Consider the following 22,502-nt stretch of genomic DNA (forward strand, 5'->3'; position numbering starts at 1 on the left):
AACTGATTTAACTCATTTTTGATCAATAATGAATAGAAAATTTCCCTTTTTCAACTGAAGAGAGATTTTTTTGAGATATTTAATTTAATAAAATGAGATATGCTCTCATAATTACTTTTTCTATTTAATTAAATAATTTTTAATTAATTAAAGACACTTTTCTTATTTAACTAAATAACTTCATTTAGTTAATTAGGAATGGCTTCTCATTTAATTAAATAACTTTGTTTAATTAATTAGAAGTAAGTACTCCATTTAATTAAATAATTTCATTTAATTATTTCAAAATTCTTTTCGAAACTAGTCAACTCAAGTCAACCGTGGTTAAATCTGGTGAACTTTTGGTCAAACTTGATCTTTGCGTATGTAAATATGAGCAAATGTGTGTATGAATTCTAGCAACAATTCGATGCAAATTCTCATTCAACCTTTCAAAATGAAGAAATGAGGGTCTCTTAAATAGACTTTCTTGTAATTCATCAATGGTTGAGATCGATTTCAATCAAGTGTCAGGATTAAAGGTGAAGTTCAGTCATAAAGGGAGATTTTCAAATTAAAGGGAGTTAACAGATTTAATTTGAGTAAAATAATGAGTTAACTAATTCAATTTGAGTAGAAAAAGGAGTTAACTGATTTAATTCATTTTTGATCAATAGTGAACTGAAAATTTTCCTTTTTGAACTAAAGAGAGATTTTGTTAAGATATTTAATTTAATAAAATGAGATATACTCTCATAATTACATTTTCTATTTAATTAAACAATCTTTAATTAATTAGAGGCACTTTTCTTATTTAATTAAATAACTTCATTTAATTAATTCGGACTGGCTTCTCATTTAATTAAATAACTTTGTTTAATTAATTAGAAGTAAGTACTCCATTTTATTAAATAATTTTGTTTAATTATTTCAAAACTCTTTTGAAAACTAGTCAACTCAAGTCAACCATGGTTAAATCTGGTCAACTTTTGGTCAAGCTTGATCTTTCCATATGTAAATATGAGCAAATGTGTGTATGGATTCCATCAATAATTCGATGCAAATTCTCATTCAACCTTTCAAAATGAAGAGATGAGGGTCTCTTAAATAGACTTTCCTGAAATTTATCAACGGTTGACATCGATTTCAATCAACGGTCAGGATTAAACGTGAAGTTGAGTCATAATGAAAGATTTCCAAATTAAAGGGAGTTAACAGATTTAATTTGAGAAAAGTAAGGAGTTAACTAATTCAATTTGAGAAGAAAAATGAGTCAACTGATTTAACTCATTTTTGATCAATAGTGAACTGAAAATTTCCCTTTTTGAACTGAAGAGAGATTTTTTTGAGATATTTAATTTAATAAATTGAGATATGCTCTCATAATTACTTTTTCTATTTAATTAAATAATCTTTAATTAATTAGAGGCACTTTTCTAATTTAATTAAATAACTTCATTTAGTTAATTAGGAATGGCTTCTCATTTAATTAAATAACTTTGTTTAATTAATTAGAAGTACTCCATTTAATTAAATAATTTCGTTTAATTATGTCAAAATTTTTTTCGAAACTAGTCAACTCAAGTCAACCGTGGTTAAATCTGGTCAACTTTTGGCCAAACTTGTTCTTTGCATATGTGAATATGAGCAAATGTGAGTATGAATTTCAGCAACAATTTGATGCAAATTTTCATTCAACCTTTCAAAATGAAGAGATGAGAGTCTCCTAAATAGACTTTCTTGGAATTCATCAACGGTTGAGATCGATTTCAATCAACGATCAGGATTAAATGTGAAGTTCAGTCATAAAGGGAGATTTTCAAATTGAAGGGAGTTAACAGATTTAATTTGAGTAAAATAAAGAGTTAACTGATTCAATTTGAGTAGAAAAAGGAGTTAACTGATTTAACTCATTTTTGATCAATCGCGAACTAGAAATTTCGCTTTTTGAACTGAAGAGAGATTTTGTTCAGATATTTAATTTAATAAAATGAGATATGCTCTCATAATTACTTTTTCGATTTAATTAAATAATCTTTAATTAATTAGAGGCACTTTTCTTATTTAATTAAATAACTTCATTTAATTAATTAGGAATGGCCTCTCATTTAATTAAATAACTTTGTTTAATTAAGTAGAAGTAAGTCCTCCATTTAATTAAATAATTTTGTTTAATTATTTCAATGTTCTTTTCGAAACTAGTCAACTCAAGTCAACTGTGGTTAAATCTGGTCAACTTTTGGTCAAACTTGATCTTTGTGTATGTGAATATGAACAAATGTGAGTATGAATTCCAGCAACAATTCGATGCAAATTCTCATTCAACCTTTCAAAATGAAGCGATGAGGGTCTCTTAAATAGACTTTCTTGGAATTCATCAACGGTTGAGATCGATTTCAAACAACGGTCAGGATTAAAGGTGAAGTTCAGTCAAAAAGGGAGATTTCCAAATTAAAGGGAGTTCACAAATTTAGTTTGAGTAAAATAAGGAGGTAACTGATTCAATTTCATTAGAAAAAGGAGTTAATTGATTTAACTCATTTTTTACCAATAGTGAACTGAAAATTTCCCTTTGTGAACTGAAGAGAGATTTTGTTGAGATATTTAATTTAATAAAAGGAGATATGGTCTCATAGTTACTTTTTCTATTTAATTAAATAATCTTTAATTAATTAGAGACACTATTCTTATTTAATTAAATAACTTCATTTAATTAATTAAGAATGGCTTCTCATTTAATTAAATAACTTTGTTTAATTAATTAGAAGTAAGTACTCCATTTAATTAAATAATTTAGTTTAATTATTTCAAAGTTCTTTTCGAAACTAGTCAACTCAAGTCAACTGTGGTTAAATCTGGTCAACTTTTACTCAAACTTGATCTTTGTGTATGTGAATATGAGCAAATGTGAGTATAAATTCCAGCAACAATTCGATGCAAATTCTCATTCAACCTTTCAAAATGAAGAGATGAGGGTCTCTTAAATAGACTTTCTTGGAATTCATCAACTGTTGAGATCGATTTCAATCAACGGTCAGGATTAAAGGTGAAATTCAGTCATAAAGAGAGATTTCCAAATTAAATGGAGTTAACAGATTTAATTTGAGTAAAATAAGAAGTTAACTGATTCAATTTCAGTAGAAAAAGGAGTTAACCGATTTAACTCATTTTTGATCAATAGTGAAAGGAAAATTTCCCTTTGTGAACTGAAGAGAGATTTTGTTGAGATATTTAATTTAATAAAATGAGATATGCACTCATAGTTACTTTTTCTATTTAATTAAATAATATTTAATTAATTAAAGACACTTTTTTTATTTAATTAAATAACTTCATTTAATTAATTAAGAATGGCTTCTCATTTAATTAAATAACTTTGTTTAATTAATTAGAAGTAAGTACTCCATTTAATTAAATAATTTCGTTTAATTATTTCAAAATTCTTTTCGAAACTAGTCAACTCAAGTCAACTGTGGTTAAATCTGGTCAACTTTTGGTCAAACTTGATCTTTGCTTATGTGAATATGAGAAAATGTGAGTATGAATTTCAGCAACAATTCGATGCAAATTCTCATTCAACCTTTCAAAATGAAGAGATTAGGGTCTCTTAAATAGATTTTCCTTGAATTCATCAATAGTTGATATCGATTTCGATCAACAGTCAGGATTAAAGGTGAAGTTTGTTCATAAACGAAGATTTCCAAATTAAATGGAGTTAACAGATTTAATTTGAGTAAAATAAAGAGTTAACTGATTCAATTTGAGTAGAAAAAGGAGTTAACTCATTTAAATCATTTTTGATCAATAGTGAATAGGAAATTTCCCTTTTTCAACTGAAGAGAGATTTTTTTGAGATATTTAATTTAATAAAATGAGATATGCTCTCATAATTACTTTTTCTATTTAATTAAATAATCTTTAATTAATTAGAGACACTTTTCTTATTTAACTAAATAATTTCATTTAATTAATTAGGAATGGCCTCTAATTTAATTAAATAACTTTGTTTAATTAATTAGAAGTAAGTACTCAATTTAATTAAATAATTTCATTTAATTATTTCAAAAAAAATTTCGAAACTAGTCAACTCAAGTCAATCATGGTTAAATCTGGTCAAATTTTGGTCAAACTTGATGTTTGCGTATGTGAATATGAGCAAATGTGAGTATGAATTCGAGCAACAATTCGATGCAAATTTTCATTCAACCTTTCAAAATGAAGAGATAAGGGTCTGTTAAATAGACTTTCCTGGAATTCATCAACGGTTGAGATCGATTTCAATCAACGATCAGAATTAAAGGTGAAGTTCATTCATAAAAGGAGATTTCCAAATTAAAGGGAGTTAACATATTTAATTTGAGTAAAATAAGGAGTTAACTGATTCAATTTGAGTAGAAAGAGGAGTTAACTAATTTAACTCATTTTTTATCAATAGTGAACTAGAAATTTCCCTTTTTGAATTGAAGAGAGATTTTGTTGAGATATTTGATTTAATAAAATGAGATATGCTACATAATTTCTTTTTCTATTTAATTAAATAATCTTTAATTAATTAGAGACACCTTTCTTATTTAATTAAATAGCTTCATTTAATTAATTAAGAATGGCTTCTCATTTAATTAAATAACTTTGTTTAATTAATTAGAAGTAAGTACTCCATTTAATTAAATAATTTCGTTTAGTTATTTCAAAAAAAATTTCAAAACTAGTCAAGTCAAGTCAACCGCGGTTAAATCTGGTCAACTTTTTGTCAAACTTGATATTTGCGTATGTGAATATGAGCAAATGTGAGTATGAATTCTAGCAAAAATTCGATGGAAATTCTCATTCAACCTTTCAAAATGAAGAGATGAGGGTCTCTTAAATAGACTTTCCTGAAATTCATTAACGGTTGAGATCGATTTCAATCAACGGTCAAGATTAAAGGTGAAGTTTAGTCATAAAGGGAGATTTCAAAATTAAATGGAGTTAACAGATTTAATTTGAGTAAAATAAAGAGTTAACTGATTCAATTTGAGTAGAAAAAGGAGTTAACTGATTAAACTCATTTTTTATCAATAGTGAACTGGAAATTTCTCTTTTGAAATTGAAGAGAGATTTTGTTGAGATATTTAATTTAATAAAATGAGATATGCTCTCATAATTAATTTTTATATTTAATTAAATAATCTTTAATTAATTAGAAACACTTTTCTTATTTATTTAAATAACTTCATTTAATTAATTAGGAATGACTTCTCATTTAATTAAATAACTTTGTTTAATTAATTAGAAGTAAGTACTCCATTTAATTAAATAATTTCTTTTAATTATTTCAAAATTATTTTCGAAATTTGTCAACTCAAGTTAATCGTGGTTAAATTTGGTCAACTTTTGGTCAAACTTGATATTTGCGTATGTGAATATGAGCAAATGTGAGTATGAATTCTAGCAACAATTTGATGCAAATTCTCATTCAACCTTTGAAAAGGAAGAGATGAGGGTCTCTTAAATAGACTTTCTTGGAATTCATCAACGGTTGAGATCAATTTCAATCAACGGTCAGGATTAAAGGTGAAGTTCAGTCATAAAGGGAGATTTCAAAATTAAAAGGAGTTAACATATTTAATTTGAGTAAAATAAGGAGTTAACTGATTCAGTTTGAGTAGAAAAAGGAGTTAACTGATTTAACTCATTTTTGATTAATAGTGAACTGAAAATTTCCCTTTTTGAACTGAAGAGAGATTTTGTTGAAATATTTAATTTAATAAAATGAGATATGCTCTCATAATTACATTTTCTATTTAATTAAATAATCTTTAATTAATTAGAGACACTTTTCTTATTTAATTAAATAACTTCATTTAATTAATTAGGAATGGCTTCTCATTTAATTAAATAACTTTGTTTAATTAATTAGAATTAAGTAGTCCATTTAATTAAATAATTTTATTTAATTATTTTAAAATTCTTTTCGAAACTAGTCAACTCAAGTCAAGCATGGTTAAATCTGGTGAACTTTTGGTCGAACTTGATGTTTGCGTATGTGAATATGAGTAAATGTGAGTATGAATTCCAGCAAAAATTTGATGCAAATTCTCATTCAACCTTTCAAAATGAAGAGATGAGGGTCTCTTAAACAGACTTTCCTGAAATTCATCAACGTTTGAGATCGATTTCAATCAACAGTCAGGATTAAAGGTGAAGTTCAGTCATAAAGGGAGATTTCCAAATTAAAGGGACTTAACAGATTTAATTTGAGTAAAATAAAAATTTAACTGATGCAATTTGAGTAGAAAGAGGAGTTAACTGATTTAACTCATTTTTGATCAATAGTGAATTAGAAATTTCCCTTTTTGAACTAAAGAGAGATTTTTTTAGGATATTTAATTTAATAAAATGAGATATGCTCTTTGTAATGCCCCGCCAAGGGATCCAAAGAATTTCAATAAATTTGTCAAACAATCCTTTTTTTTAAACATGAAAGATAAAACCCTTCATAAGATTTGCGGAAGCAATAGCAATAATTCAAATGAAAATAAACATAACATATATACATAACATGCTACATTCTTTAAAGATCCCTTAATGTTGTATCACGTCTAAATTAACTATTCATCTAACATCCCATCCTGATGAAATAACAATGATACATCCAATATACTTAAACAATATACAAGTGTCTTTTTATAATTATGTTTTAGTTTAGCTCAATCATCCACTGTACATATCACAGGGTATTAAACATCCAAGTAAATAAAGTACATCATCAACATCTAATATTAATCCATGATGCAATAACATAAATGAAACCACATATCATACATGATACATTATCACAAAAGATATAAACATCCATCACAAAAGATAACCATATATCACAAACATAAATAACTAAGTGCACGGTTCCTCCCAACCGTAAATAGTATCATCAGACCATCGTGGATCCTAGCCATTCTTCAGTGCGTAACATTCCAAAGCACCGAAGAGATCATCGGTATTAACATAGTAGGAATGTCACTCCTAAAACATTCTACTAACATGCAAAGTAAAGCATAATAAATCATCAACTAACATATGCAAAGTAAAACAAATCATAAATATAAGAAACATACTAGTAAATACATCCATCATAAGGTATGTTATCTATCATAATGCTACAAGAACATAATGAAGAATAAATACCAATCAAAGATACTCCAGCCACGGTATTTCGAACGGATCTCAAATGATAAGAGTGATAATACACTACCACTCAACTGCGTGGAACCTAAGTGGTCCACTCCCACCGTGCTGAGGAGATAATCTCAAGTCTCAAACAGGCTATCCATGACACATAGCACAAATCTTTAGAAGTCTAAGAATCTTAAAAGTATACTAACTCAAAAGTTTCCATCACACACAAAATCAACATCTAATTCCCAGAGGCACACAATGACATGTAGGAGTAAAATAAGGAGTTAACTGATTCAATTTGAGTAGAAAAATGAGTTAACTGATTTAACTCATTTTTGATCAATAAGGAACTGGAAATTTTCCTTTTTGAACTGAAGAGAGATTTTGTTGAGATATTTAATTTAATAAAATGAGATATGTTCTCATAATTACTTTTTCTATTTAATTAAATAATCTTTAATTAATTAGAGACACTTTTCTTATTTAATTAAATAACTTTATTTAATTAATTAGGAATGGCTTCTCATTTAATTAAATAACTTTGTATAATTAATTATAAGTAAGTACTCCATTTAATTAAATAATTTTGTTTAATTATTTTAAAATTCTTTTGGAAACTAGTCAACTCAAGTCAACCGTGGTTAAATCTGGTCAACTTTTGTTCGAACTTGATCTTTCCATATGTGAATATGAGAAAATGTGAGTATGAATTCCAGCAACAATTCAATGCAAATTTTCATTGAACCTTTCAAAATGAAGAGATGAGGGTCTCTTAAATAGACTTTCCTGAAATTCATCAACGGTAGAGATCGATTTCAATCAATGGTAAGGATTAAAGTTGAAGTTCAGCATTAAGGGAGGTTTCCAAATTAAAGGGAGTTAACAGATTTAATTTGATTAAAATAAGGAGTTAACTGATTCAATTTGAGTAGAAAAAGGAAATAACTGATTTAACTCATTTTTGCTCAATAGTGAACTGGAAGTTTTCCTTTTTAAACTGAAGAGAGATTTTGTTGAGATATTTAATTTAATAAAATAAGATATGCTCTTATAATTACTTTTTCTATTTAATTAAATAATCTTTAATTAATTAGAAACACTTCTCGTATTTAATTAAATAGCTTCAATTAATTAATTAGGAACGGCTTCTCATTCAGTTAAATAACTTTGTTTAATTAATTAGAAGTAAGTACTTCATTTAATTAAATAATTTTGTTTAATTATTTCAAAATTCTTTTCGAAACTAGTCAACTCAAGTCAACTGTGGTTAAATCTGGTCAAGTTTTGGTCAAACTTGATCTTTGCGTATGTGAATATGAGCAAATGTGAGTATGAATTCTAACAAGAATTCGATGCAAATTCTCATTCAACCTTTCAAAATGAAGACATGAGGGTCTCTTAAATAGACTTTCCTAAAATTCATCAACGGTTGAGATCGATTTCAATCAACGGCCAGGATTAAAGGTGAAGTTCAGTCATAAAGGGAGATTTCCAAATTAAATGGAGTTAACAGATTTAATTTGAGTAAAATAAGGAGTTAACTGATTCAATTTGAGACAAAAAAGGAGTTAACTGATTTAACTCATTTTTTATCAATAGTGAACTAAAAATTTTCCTTTTTGAACTAAAGAGAGATTTTGTTGAGAAAATTAATTTAATAAAATGAGATATGCTCTCATAATTACTTTTTCCATTTAATTAAATAATTTTTAATTAATTAGAGACACTTTTCTTATTTAATTAAATAACTTCATTTAATTAATTAGAAATGGCTTCTCATTTAATTAAATAACTTTATTTAATTAATTAGAAGTAAGTACTCTATTTAATTAAATAATTTCATGTAATTATTAAAAAATTCTTTTCGAAACTAGTCAACTCAAGTCAACTTTTGGTCAAACTTAATATTTGCGTATGTGAATATGAGCAAATGTGAGTATGAATTCTAGCAACAATTCAATGTAAATTCTCATTCAACCTTTCAAAATGAAGAGATGAGGGTCTCTTAAATAAACTTTCTTGGAATTCATCAACGGTTGAGATCGATTTCAATCAACGATCAGGATTAAAGGTAAAGTTCAGTCATAAAGGGAGATTTCTAAATTAAAGGGAGTTAACAAATTTAATTTTAGTAAAATAAGGAGTTAACTGATTCAATTTGAGTAGGAAAAGGAGTTAACTGATTTAACTCATTTTTTATGAATAGTGAACTAAAAATTTCCCTTTTTGAACTGAAGAGAGATTTAGTTGAGATATTTAATTTAATAAAATGAGATATGCTCTCATAATTACTTTTTCTATTTAATTAAATAATCTTTAATTAATTAGAGACACTTTTCTTATTTAATTAAATAACTTCATTTAATTAATAAGGAATAGCTTCTCATTTAATTAAATAACTTTGTTTAATTCGGTAGAAGTAAGTACTCCATTTAATTAAATCATTTCATTTAATTATTTCAATTTTTTTTTTAAAACTAGTCACCTCAAGTCAACCGTGGTTAAATCTGGTCAACTTTTGGTCAAACTTGATCTTTGCGTATGTGAATATGAGCAAATGTAAGTATGAATTCCAACAACAATTCGATGCAAATTCTCATTCAGCCTTTCAAAATGAAGAGATGCAGGTCTCTTAAATAGACTTTCTTGAAATTTATGAACAGTTGAAATCGATTTCAATCAACGGTCAAGATTAAAGGTGAAGTTTAGTCATAAAGAGAGATTTCCAAATTAAGGGGAGTTAACAGATTTAATTTGAGTAAAATAAAGAGTTAACTGATTCAGTTTGAATAGAAAAATGAGTTAAATGATTTAACTCATTTTTGATCAATAGTGAACTGCAAATTTCTCTTTTTGAACTGAAGAGAGATTTTGTGGAGATAGTTAATTTAATAAAATAAGATATGCTCTCATACTTACTTTTTCTATTTAATTAAACAATCTTTAATTAATTAGAGACACTTTTCTTATTTAATTAAATAACTTCATTTAATTAATTAGGAATGGATTCTCATTTAATTAAATAACTTTGTTTAATTAGTTAGAAGTAAATACTCCATTTAATTAAATAATTTCGTTTAATTACTTCAAAAAAAAATTTGAAACTAGTGAACTCAAGTCAACCGTGGTTAAAATTGGTCAACTTTTGGTCAAACTTGATCTTTGCGTATGTGAATATGAGCAAATGTGAGTATGAATTCCAACAACAATTCAATGCAAATTCTCATTCAAACTTTCAAAATGAAAAGATGAGGGTCTCTTAAATAGACTATCCTGGAATTCATCAACAGTTGAGATCGATTTCAATCAATGGTTAGGATTAAAGGTGAAGTTTAGTCATAAAGAGAGATTTCTAAATTAAATGGAGTTAACAGATTTAATTTGAGTAAAATAAAGAGTTAACTGATTCAATTTGAGTAGAAAAAAGAGTTAACTCATTTAACTCATTTCTGATCAATAGTTGAATGAAAATTTCCCTTTTTCAACTGAAGAGAGATTTTTTTGAGATATTTAATTTAATAAAATAAGATATGCTCTCATAATTACTTTTTCTATTTAATTATATAATCTTTAATTAATTACAGACACTTTTCTTATTTAACTAAATAACTTCATTTAATTAATTAGGAATGGCTTCTCATTTAATTAAATAACTTTGTTTAATTAATTAGAAGTAAGTACTCCATTTAATTAAATAATTTCATTTAATTATTTTAAAATTCTTTTCAAAACTAGTCAAGTCAAGTCAATCGTGGTTAAATTAGGTCAACTTTTGGTCAAACTTGATCTTTGTGTATGTCAATATGAGCAAACGTGAATATAAATTACAGTAACAATTCGATGCAAATTCTCATTCAACCTTTCAAAATGAAGAGATGAGGGTCTTTGAAATAGACTTTTCTGGTATTCATCAACGGTTGAGATCGATTTCAATCAGCGGTCAGGATTGAAGGTGAAGTTCAGTCATACAGGGAGATTTCCAAATTAAATGGAGTTAATAGATTTAATTTGAGTAAAATAAGGAGTTAATTGATTCAATTTGAGTAGAAAAAGGAGTTAACTGATTTAACTCATTTTTGATCAATAGTGAACTAAAAATTTTCTTTTTGAAACTGAAAAGAGATTTTGTTGAGATATTTAATTTAATAAAATGAGACATGCTCTTATAATTACTTTTTCTATTTAATTAAATAATCTTTAATTAATTAGAAACACTTTTCTTACTTAATTAAATAACTTCATTTAATTAATTAGGAATGGCTTCTCATTTAGTTAAATAACTTTGTTTAATTAATTAGAAGTAAGTACTTCAATTAATTAAATAATTTCGTTTAATTATTTTAAAATTCTTTTCGAAACTAGTCAACTCAAGTCAACCGTGGTTAAATCTAGTCAACTTTTGGTCAAACTTGATCTTTGCGTATGTGAATATGAGCAAATGTGAGTATGAATTCTAGCAAAAATTCAATGCAAATTCTCATTCAAACTTTCAAAATGAAGAGATGAGGGTCTCTTAAATAGACTTTCTTAGTATTCATCAACAGTTGAGATTGATTTCAATCAACAATTAGGATTAAAGGTGAAGTTCAGTCATAAAGGGAGATTTTTAAATTAAATGGAGTTAACAGATTTAATTTGAGTAAAATAAGGAGTTAACTGATTCAATTTGAGTAGAAAAAAGAGTTAACTGATTTAACTCATTTATGATCAATAGTGAACTAGAAATTTCCCTTTTTCAACTAAAGAGAGATTTTGTTGAGATATTTAATTTAATAAAATAAGATATGCTCTCATAATTACTTTTTCTATTTAATTATATAATCTTTAATTAATTAGAGACACTTTTCTTATTTAATTAAATAACTTCATTTAATTAGTTAGAAATGGCTTCTCATTTAATTAAATAACTTTGTTTAATTAATTATGTAGTGCTTGCCCTAGTTTACATTTTCGAACTACATTTCTGATATCATTGTCAAACTCTTTTAGGCCAATTTATGTTTGATGATTAGTATTATTATTTTAGAGATTATCAGATGATGTTTACACTCAGTTTATTATATGATGAGATTACTTGGTACTCTATATTTCATGCATGTATGATGATTATTCAATGGTTTCAGTTATCGATGATGATTAGTTAGATGGTTTATTATTCCATGTGCTTCTTATGGATACTTACCCCATACTGCATGTGTATGGTGTGCGTGTTGTTTTATTTATGTATGGTGTTTCTGATATGGTTAAGGAAGGGAGTCGTAGTCACCTGCTAGTCAGGATCTACACGATGCACCACTTCCTGCCATTGTCTGTTTAGCTTAGAATATTGTGTTTGTACATGCGTGGATTTTATGCAGGTTGCAGGTACCAGGTATCGACTTCCTTGAATTTTCAGGATGAGCGTACCCTATCGCACTGTCTCAATGGTAAGAGAGGGGAGATAAACTCTTAAGTCCAAATCCTAAACCCTTTAGCCAATTGTGCTAATTGATAATTAGGAAAAATATCTGAGTTAAGTACCCTTTGAATGCATCAAATGATGTAATTTCGTGATTATAACTCTTTTGTTTGATTTGGTATGTATCTTTCTATGATGGGTTTTCGTATGTTGCTTTATGAGTCCTTGGTGTATTTTCTATTAATTAAGTCTAATTAAAAAGATTAATTAATGATTTAATTTAATAGATAATTATTATGATATCTTTATATTTAATAAATTAATTAATTAAATAAAATAATTAAATTTGAAGATTAAAGTTCAAAGATGAATTTAGAACAGAGTAATATTTATTTAATTTAATAATAATATATTTGGAGTTCATTTTTAAATAAATGCTAAATATTATTGTTATTTAAATTAATTAAATATGTTATCAATTAAGTTCTAAAATAAATTAAAAGTTGAAAGATATTAAATTATTAAGAATTCTAGATCGCATGATCTAAGCATGAGTTTAAATATGAGAATTAAATTATAGAAATTAATAATGTTATTTTAATTTCTTAAAAGTGCACATAAGATTAATGTAATAAATTAATTTAAAATAGAAGTTAAGTGGAATATTAAATAAAGTTATTTAATAATTCAACTTAATGTGCATGAAAGTTGAATGCAAAAGAATAAGAAAAGACAATAAAGGTTAATTTGGAGTTAACTGAGTTGTGCAAAGAGTCTTCTCGGATAAACGCACAATTAGTGCCCTGACTTGAGGAGAGATTGCTTATCACAACTTTGGGGGTTCATTTTTGGAGATAGACAAATTTGGACGGGAATTTTTGGGGAGACAATTTTTGGAAGCAAATTTCAGAAGGCTGATACCAAGAAAGCTTTCCAGAGGAAGGTTATTGAGAGGAGCGAATTCTCATACACTTCCTGGAGATTGCATAATAGCATCAGGATCAGGTAGGGTCATGTGTTTTTTATTATCCATTAAATATGCAATTATCCCTTCCTGTCTTCTTCGTGTCTGAGGTTTGTAGATCTGAATTCTCTGTGATGAAAGTTTTAACTATTCAATATTGTGAATTTATTAATTGCTCTTCAATAATTTCTGTATCCATGGAGACTGGATGAATTATTAGAACCCTTGTTTTCTTGATTTAGAAATTAAGATTTAATTTAGTAAGGGTTTTGATTTTGAAATTGAAAGTTCTAGATAAATAAATAAATAAATAAATACATACATACATACATACATACATACATACATATATATATATCCTTTGGAAGAAATTGTTTTATTGAAATTAAATAAAACTAATTTTTAAAATAAAACTTAATTTATTTTATATATATTAAAAAAAAAATTAATTAATTAAAAAATAATAATAATATATATATTGTAATTAGTGGGGGGGAGGGAATCACCTCGTACCCGCCCCCACTGTCGGCGGGCCAACAGTACCTGCGTCGCAGGTACTACGATGATAGGTAAAGAGTACCTATGTCGCAGGTAATGCGACAGTAGGTACAGAGTACCTGCCATCGCACGCCCTCTGACCACAGGCTTGCGGCAGACCGCAGTGGTCTCCTCAGCCGACGGGCTATAAATGTATGTTTAAACATGTTTTTTTTGGTTTTTTTTTTATACATAATTTTTATAATTTATAAAAAAAAACAAATTTTATTATTAATTAAAATTTTTAATTAATAAATTTTTAATATATATATTTTTAATTAATAAAGATTTTAATTTTTATTAATATTTAATAATTAAATAATAATGCATTTAACATAGTTTGTAAATATTAATTTATTAATAATTTTGGTTAAATATTAATAAATTAACAATTAATGGTTAGATTAAAATAAGTAATTACATCAAATGATTATTGATTAATTTAATTAAAATTAGTTTAATTAAAGTTAATTAATAATGAATATTATCTGATTAAATAGTAGATTTGAAAGATTGACTTAATGGAAGTTATTATAGAAATGGGTTAATCATAAAGGTGTAGATATGAAAACTTTGTTACTTGAAATTCGACATTAAACTGAAGCATAAACCTTACCTTAACTCAAATAATATACTTTCAGATCCAATCTCTAAGACTTTGATGTTGTCTTTGTGCTTTGAATGTTTTGGGGTTGGTTTAGCGTTGACCAGTTTAGGTTGTTACCAGAGGCTCGGGGTTGTGAATGTGATGTCATGATGATTTGGTCTCGATCTTTCTTAACTTGACCATGGTAATGTGATGAAGTGCTCTATGACATGATTGTGTTTACTATTTTTTATTGCTTTCCAGTTTTCTTGTGTGAAGCTGAGGTGTATGTATTTGAGATACCTAACTTAACCATTTTTGAGTCTCGATCAGTTATATTTGATAACCATTTCTGAGTCTCGATCAGTTATACTTGTATTACTTTCTGGTTGCTCATTGGAGAACCATTGGATTTTGTGACTTATCATTGATGCCTTCAGTTGCTGATAGAGAACTGTTGTGATCATATGATTACTATTTGATATTATCTGTTGCTCATGAAGAACTGATGTAATTTTGTGGATTATCTTTTATGATGTTTTTCAGTTGCTTGTATAGGACTGAGGTGGTTTTGTTATGATTCTTTGATTTATGAGTTCATGAGCTAGGGTAGGTTATCTATGTGTAGAGTCGGGAAGTGGCTTGCAATGGGGGTCGGAGCCCTAAGAGGCTGCCTTGAGAAACCCATTGTAAGTCATTTTTAATAAGTGAAAACATTTACACTAAATGAGAGAAAATGAACCTAACAAGATAATTGTATGTTCTCTCCCATGCCTTGAGTGCTAGTACAGGCTAGGATGGGGTAGAGAGGACGCTTGGTTACGACCTTGCATTCCATAGTAGGCCTCATCAGTACGAGAGGATACTAGTGGCCGCAGGATCAGTAGGGACCCGAGATTCCTAAGGGATTGCTCGGGTAACTTCTACATGACTTTTGCGATGACACTTTCCCGCTTGCATATTAGGTTTCCTACGTGTCTTGTGGTACCTCTAGGATTTAGATGTCGATCTTTTTAGGAACCCTTGAGTTAGCATACTTATAGGATTTCCTGGACTTAGAGAGTATTTATGATTATAGGTTTTGTTATCCTATTTGGGACTTGAGACTATCTCCTTAGCACGGTGGGAGTGGACCATTTAGGTTCCATGCGGTTGGGTGGTAGTGCTTTTACTCTTACCATTGAGATCTGTTCCGTGGTCACCATGGCTGAAGTTTTCATGATTGGCATTTACCTTCACTATGTTCTTGGATTATTATGATGGATGGTTAGATTTTATGATAGATGTTTTATCATTATGGATGTATGGATGTATCATGTATGGTGAATAGTTTCATATATTTTTACTGTACTTTGTATCATGGATTTGAGGATGTTGTATCTTGATCCTTACATATGCATATCCTTTTAAGCCTTTCATACCCTATGACTTGTACAGTGGATGATTGAGCATTCCGAATTAATTTGCCGAGAGGCATTTGGAACAAATGTATATTATGGCCATGGGACTTTCTGATTATTCTTTCATATGTATGTGATAGTTGTTAGACTTAGATTTAATTAAATTTAAACATGACTCAACGTCTTGGAATCTTTAAGAAATGTAACTTGCAATGTATGTTTGTTGATGATTACATGTTATTGCTTCCGCTACTATGTGTTTGATGTGTATGTTATACTTTCTTACTTAAAAAAAAAAAAATGCTTAGCAAACTTAGTGAAACTTTAGGTTAATTCTTTTGGATTCCTTGGCGGGGCGTTACAAATTAGAAGTAAGTATTCTATTTAATTAAATAATTTTGTTTAATTATTTAAAAATTATTTTCAAAACTAGTCAACTCAAGTCAACCGTGGCTAAATCGGATCAACTTTTGGTCAAACTTGATCTTTGCATATGTGAATATTAACAAATGTGAGTATGAATTCCAGCAACAATTCACTACAAATTCTAATTCAACCTTTCAAAATGAAGAGATGAGGGTCTCTTAAATAGACTTTACTGGAATTCATTAACGGTTAAGATCGATTTCAAACAAGGGTTAGGATTAAAGGTGATGTTCAGCCATAAAGGAAGATTTCCAAATTAAAGGGAGTTAACAGATTTAATTTGAGTAAAATAAGGAGTTAATTGATTTAACTCATTTTTTATCAATAGTGAACTGAAAATTTCCCTTTTTGAACTGAAGAGAGATTTTGTAGAGATATTTAATTTAATAAAATGAGATATGCTCTCATAATTACTTTTACTATTTAATTCAATAATCTTTAATTAATTAGAGACACTCTTCTTATTTAATTAAATAACTTCATTTAATTACTTTGGAATGGCTTCTCATTTAATTAAATAAATTTGTTTAATTAATTAGAAGTAAGTACTCCATTTAATTAAATAATTTTGTTTAATTATTTCAAAAAAAAATTCAACACTAGTCAACTCCAGTTAACCATGGTCAACTTTTGGTCAAACTTAATCTTTGCATATGTGCATATGAGCAAATGTGAGTATGAATTCCAGCAACAATTTGATGCAAATTCTCATTCAACTTTTCAAAATGAAGAGATGAGGGTCTCTTAAATAGACTTTACTGAAATTCATCAATGGTTGAGATCGATTTCAATCAACGGTCAGGATTAAAGGTGAAGTTCAGTCATAAATGGATATTTCCAAATTAAAGGGAGTTAACAGATTTAATTTGGGTAAAATAAGGAGTTAAATGATTCAATTTGAGTAGAAAAAGGATTTAACTGATTTAACTCATTTTTTATCAATAGTGAATTAGAAATTTCCCTTTTTGAACTGAAGATAGATTTTGTTGAGATATTTAATTTAATAAAATGAGATATGCTCTCATAATTACTTTTTCTATTTAATTAAATAATCTTTAATTAATTAGAGACACTTTTCATATTTAATTAAATAACTTCATTTAATTAGTTAGGATTGGCTTCTCATTTAATTAAATAACTTTGTTTAATTAATTAGAAGTAAGTACTCTATTTAATTAAATAATTTCATTTAATTATTTCAAAATTCTTTTTGAAACTAGTCAACTCAAGTCAACCTTGGTTAAATCTGATAAACTTTTGGTCAAACCTGATCTTTGCGTACGTGAATATGAGCAAATGTGAGTATGAATTCCAACAACAATTCGATTCAAATTCTCATTCAACCTTTCAAAATGAAGAGATGAGGGTCTCTTAAATAGACTTTTCAAAAATTCATCAACAGTTGAGATTGATTTCAATCAACGGTCAGGATTAAAGGTGAAGTTCAGTCGTAAAGGAAGGTTTCCAAATTAAAAGAAGTTAAGAGATTTAATTTGGGTAAAATAAGGAGTTAACTAATTCAATATGAGTGAAAAAGGAGTTAACTGATTTAACTCATTTTTGATCAATACTGAAAAGGAAATTTCCCTTTTTGAACTAAAGAGAGATTTTGTTGACATATTTAATTTAATAAAATGAGATATTCTCTCATAATTACTTTTTCTATTTAATTAAATAATCTTTAATTAATTAGAGACACTTTTCTTAATTAATTAAATAACTTCATTTAATTAGTTAGGAATGGCTTCTCATTTAATTAAATAAGTTTGTTTAATTAATTAGAAGTACTCCATTTAATTAAATTATTTCGTTTAATTATTTCAAATTTTTTTTCAAAACTAGTCAACTCAAGTCAACCATGGTTAAATCTGGTCAACTTCTGGTCAAACTTGATCTTTGCGTATGTGAATATGAGCAAATGTGAGTATGAATTCCAGCAACAATTCGATGCAAATTCTCATTCAACCTTTCAAAATGAAGAGATAAGGGACTGTTAAATAGACTTTCCTCTAATTCATCAATGGTTGAGATCGATTTCAATCAAGGGTCAGGATTAAAGGTGATGTTTAGTCGTAACGGGAAATTTCCAAATTAAAGAGAGTTAACAGATTTAATTTGATTAAAATAAGAAAAGTGTCTCTAATTAATTAAAGATTATTTAATTAAATAGAAAAAGTAATTATGAGAGCATATCTTATTTTATTAAATTAAATATGTCAACAAAATCTCTCTTCAGTTTAAAAAAGAAAATTTTCAGTTCACTATTGATCAAAAATGAGTTAAATTAGTTAACTCCTTTTTCTACTCAAATTGAATCAATTAACTCCTTATTTTACTCAAATTAAATCTGTTAACTCCCTTTAATTTTAAAATCTCCCTTTATAACTGAACTTCACCTTTAATCTTGACCGTTGATTGAAATCGATCTTGATCGTTGATGAATTCCAGGAAAGTCTATTTAAGAGACCCTCATCTTTTCATTTTTAAAGGTTGAATGAGAATTTGCATCGAATTGTTGCTGGAATTCATACTCACATTTGCTCATATTCACATATGCAAAGATCAGAGTTAGACCAAAAGTGGACCAGATTTAACCACGGTTGACTTGAGTTCACTAGTTTCGAGAATAATTTTGAAATAATTAAACGAAATTATTTAATTAAATGGAGTACTTACTTCTAATTAATTAAACAAAGTTATTTAATTAAATGAGAAGCCATTCCTAACTAATTAAATGAAGTTATTTAATTAAATAAGAAAAGTGTCTCTAATTAATTAAAGATTATTTAATTAAATAGAAAAAGTAATTATGAGAGCATATCTCATTTTATTAAATTAAATATTTTAACAAAATCTCTCTTCAGTTCAGAAAGGGAAATTTCCAGTTCATTATTGATCAAAAATGAGTTAAATCAGTTAACTCCTTTTCCTACTCAAATTGAATCAGTCAACTCCTTATTTTACTCAAATTAAATCTTCTAACTCTCTTTAATTTGAAAATCTCCCTTTATGACTGAACTTCACCTTTAATCCTGACCGTTGATTGAAATCGATCTCAACCGTTGATGAATTTCAAAAAGGTCTATTTAAGAGACCCTCATCTCTTCATTTTGAAAGGTTGAATGAGAATTTGCATTGAATTGTTGCCGAAATTCATACTCACATTTGCTCATATTCACATATTCAAAGATCAGGTTTGACCAAATGTTGACCTGATTTAACCACGATTGACTCTAGTTGACTAGTTTCGAAAAGAATTTTGAAATAATTAAACGAAATTATTTAATTAAATTGAGTACTTACTTATAATTAATTAATCAAAGTTATATAATTAAATGAGAAGTCATTCCTAACTAATTAAATGAAGTTATTTAATTATATAGAAAAAGTAATTATGAGAACATATCTCATTTTATTAAATTAAATATCTCAACAAAATCTTTCTTCAGTTCGAAAAGGGAAATTTCTAGTTCACTATTGATCAAAAATGAGTTAAATCAGTTAACTCCTTTTTCTACTCAAATTGAATAAGTTAACTCCTTATTTTACTCAAATTAAATATGTTAACTTTTTTTAGTTTGGAAATCTCCTTTTATGACTAAACTTCACCTTTAATCCTGACCGTTGATTGAAATCGATCTCAACCATTAATGAATTTCAGAAAAGTCTATTTACGAGACCCTCATCTCTTCATTTTGAAAGGTTGAATGAGAATTTGCATCGAATTGTTGCTGGAATTCATACTCACATTTGCTCATATTCACATACGCAATGATCAAGTTTGACCAGAAGTTGACCAGATTTAACCACGGTTGACTTGAGTTGACTAGTTTTGAAAAAAAAATTGAAATAATTAAACGAAATAATTTAATTAAATGGAGTACTTCTAATTAATTAAACAAAGTTATTTAATTAAATGAGAAGCCATTCCTAACTAATTAAATGAAGTTATTTAATTAAATAAAAAAGGTAATTATGAGAGCATATCTCATTTTATTAAATTAAATATCTCAACAAAATCTCTCTTTAGTTCAAATAGGGAAATTTCCAGTTTACTATTGATCAAAAATGAGTTAAATCAGTTAACTCCTTTTCCTACTCAAATTGAATCAGTTAACTCCTTATTTTACTCAAATTAAAAATGTTAACTCCCTTTAATTTGAAAATCTCCCTTTATGACTGAACTTCACCTTTAATCCTGACCGTTGATTGAAATCGATCTCAGCTGTTGATGAATTCCAAGAAAGACTATTTAAGAGACCCTCATCTCTTCATTTTGAAAGGTTGAATGAGAATTTTGCATTGAATTGTTGCTGGAATTCATACTCACATTTGCTCATATTCACATACGCAAAGATCAAGTTTGACTAAAAGTTGACCAGATTTACTCACGGTTGATTTGAGTTGACTAGTTTCGAAAAGAATTTTAAAATAATTAAACAAAATTATTTTATTAAATGTAGAACTTAGTTCTAATTAATTAAACAGATTTATTTAATTAAATGAGAAGCCATTGCTAATTAATTAAATGAAGTTATTTAATTAAATAAAAAAAGTGTCTCTAATTAATCAAAGATTATTTAATTAAATAGAAAAAGTAATTATGAGAGCATTTATCATTTTATTAAATTAAATATGTCAACAAAATCTCTCTTCAGTTCAAAAAGGGAAATTTTCAGTTCACTATTGATCAAAAATGAGTTAAATGAGTTAACTCCTTTTTCTACTCAAATTGAATCAATTAACTCCTTATTTTACTCAAATTAAATCTGTTAACTCCCTTTAATTTGGAAATCTCCCTTTATAACTGAACTTCACCTTTAATCATGACCGTTGATTTGAATCGATCTCGACCGTTGATGAATTTCAGAAAAGTCTATTTAAGAGACCCTCATCTCTTCATTTTTAAAGGTTGAATGAGAATTTGCATCAAATTGTTGCTGTAATACATACTGACATTTGCTCATATTCACATACGCAAAGATCAGAGTTAGACCAAAAGTTCACCAGATTTAACCATGCGTTCTCACTACTCCCATCCTAGCCTGTACAAGTGCTCAAGGCATGGGCGAGAACCAAAAAAATTATCTTTTTAGGTTCATTTAATCCCCATTTAGTATGTAAATGTTATCACTTATTAACCAAACTTACAATGAGTTACCCTGGCAGCCACTTAGGGCCCCGACCCCCATTGCAAGCCACTTCCCAACACTACAAGTAGATTACCTACCCTAAGCTCATGGAATCATAAAATCACCACAGTCCTGTACAAGCGACTATAAAGAAAATCCAAAAGATAATCCGTAAAAAGAATCATCAAATATCCACAATATAAGCATCAAATATCGATAATAAGAATCATCAAATCACCAAGATAAGAATCATCAAATCTTCATGAGCATTTGGAAAAGCATCCATAGAAAATCATGACCACAATAGTTCTCTATTAGCAACTGAAGGCATCACTGATAATCATAAGTATCTATTGGTTCTTAATAACCAAAATATATCTCAAAATAAATCACAATATCCATTGGTTCTCAACAAGCAACCAAGAATATCAAAAAATCATACTGATCGAAGACTCCAAAATGGTTGAGTCAAAACATGTCACAATATGACATCATCAAGAAATAAATAAACATTTTAGTGCCATCATGGCGACTAGAAAATAATCCAAGGATAACTGATCGATGACTCAAAAATGATTAGCTCAAGTGTCTCATACACATACATCTCAGCTTCAGACATGAAGACTGATGAACAAATACAAACATTTCATAGAGCATACGATCACATAACCATGGTTGGGCTTATAAAGATCGAGACCAAATAAAATCAACATGCCATTATATCTCATAACCTCCAAGCCTCTGGTAACAACCTAGGACTGGTCAACACTAGTCAACCCAAAACTCAAAACAAGAAGCATAGAGAATGCACAATACAGACACATGTTTTGATTTTGCTATATTATATAGTTGAATAATGTGTGGAGTTTCATTTTCCATTTTCAAGTGTAGGGGTTTTAGTTTCCATTTTCAAGTATACTTCAAG

The sequence above is a fragment of the Cupressus sempervirens genome, chromosome 5, assembly GCF_028749045.1.
Source record: "Cupressus sempervirens isolate cs-2001-9-10 chromosome 5, ASM2874904v1, whole genome shotgun sequence".
NCBI lineage: Eukaryota > Viridiplantae > Streptophyta > Pinopsida > Cupressales > Cupressaceae > Cupressus > Cupressus sempervirens.